The sequence below is a fragment of the Arachis ipaensis genome, chromosome B05, assembly GCF_000816755.2.
Source record: "Arachis ipaensis cultivar K30076 chromosome B05, Araip1.1, whole genome shotgun sequence".
Lineage (NCBI taxonomy): Eukaryota > Viridiplantae > Streptophyta > Magnoliopsida > Fabales > Fabaceae > Arachis > Arachis ipaensis.
Window position 1 is genome coordinate 25,719,387 of NC_029789.2, and position 1,738 is coordinate 25,721,124.

Here is a 1,738-nt window from a genome sequence, read left to right on the forward strand (position 1 = left end):
CTTGTAATTAAGATAAGGAGGATAATATAATAGTAATAGTAAAATATGATAGATATGTTTTAAAGTAATATGATGAAATATAAATTGGCATTAGGTGTAATTAAGAAAAGAGTTGATAATATAATGGTAAGCATAGAGAAGGAGTTTGTAAGAGGCATGATTGTCCCATTTGTTGGACAACTAAGACAGAAGGAGTTGGATTATAAGTAGGGCAGGTCCACTTCTAGGCTGTAATTTTAACCTTTAACTAAAACACGTTTAGCTGCTCCATCCTCATGAAACATATGCTGCCACCTAGTCTTCTTTCAAATAATTCACTACTTCTCAACCATAATTGTCTTCTGTCTCTTCCCTCACAAGATTTTTTTCTTCTTATATAATAATAATAGTAATGTGGAAGCATGACTATTTAGGTTTGAGGTTTGAAAAAAACAGCATGCTCAAGATATAGAGGTTAAGTAGCATCTCATGCTAATTAATAAATTCTTCTCTTTTTTAACTTGTCATATGATATTTTTTTTTTTATTGAATTGATTGATTCCTCTTGGTATATATTTTTTAATTTAGCAAGTCAAAAATTAATACATTACGCATATAAATTCTATTTAAATATTTATTATTGGACAAGATTCGAATTTTAACACTTGTTTAAGTAGTTGAGTAAATATATACTCAACCAATCTAAATTGATTGTTAATTTAAGATTTGTGGTTGTCTCTTGAGCTAATAATTTTTTTTTATATAAAGTTCGAATTAAAAAAAAAAAGCCTAGCTAACTTGATGATAATAAATAATAAACAGCATGAAGCTCACTAAGTTAAAGTAGGAGAAAGCTAATTAGTAATTGAGGTGGCAATAATTGGTCATATGAAGCAAAGTTGAGAACTAGTTTATATGTTATTAATGATTTGATAGTGATGAAGTCCAAGTAAAAAGGAATATGATTGAAAGTCTTTAATTTGAAGGGATTGTGGGGTTGGGGGGGATGATGATAGCTTCTTTATCAAACAGGGAACTGAAAATGACTTACAATGATAGAGAGATGGAATAGGCATCTAGGTGATGCCTTTGGTTGAGGACAACATACATGACTGAGATATGTGGGGGCACCTAAGAGATTGGGACATTTGATATATATATATAAATAAAGTGCCACCTTTTATTTATTTATTTATTTGTATAAAAAGGACCTACTACTCTTCTTTCTTCTCTAACTACGAGGGTGCATGGTGCTTCTGTGGATTCAAATTGAGAGTGATAGTTACACATATTTCCATGTAAATATTACAAGCTTGCCTGGTTAGTGATGATGGCTGTAATTTTTATCCACTGTTCAGTGTTCAATCATGTATTGTTATGATTCATTATCTAAAAGAAAATTATCTTTTGTCTAAATAATAGCATATATCTCAACTTTTATACTACTATGGATATATGTAAAGATTAATATTTACGTTAAGAAGAGGTATTGGAATCTCATTTTTAAGTAGCTTAGTCAATTTTAATTAACTTTTTTATTAACAAATATTTTTAGGATTTATAATTTATAATTTAAAATTTAAATTTAAAGTTTAAGATTTAAAATTTTAAATTTAGTATTTAAGATTAAAAAAAAATTTAGGTGTTCTTGCTCGAGAAAAATTAACTTAATTTAATTATTGTAAAACTCGAAACTATCGATTAAAAAATTTTCAGAATTTTGTAAGTAACGTTTCATGAGTAGTATATGATAGCGTTT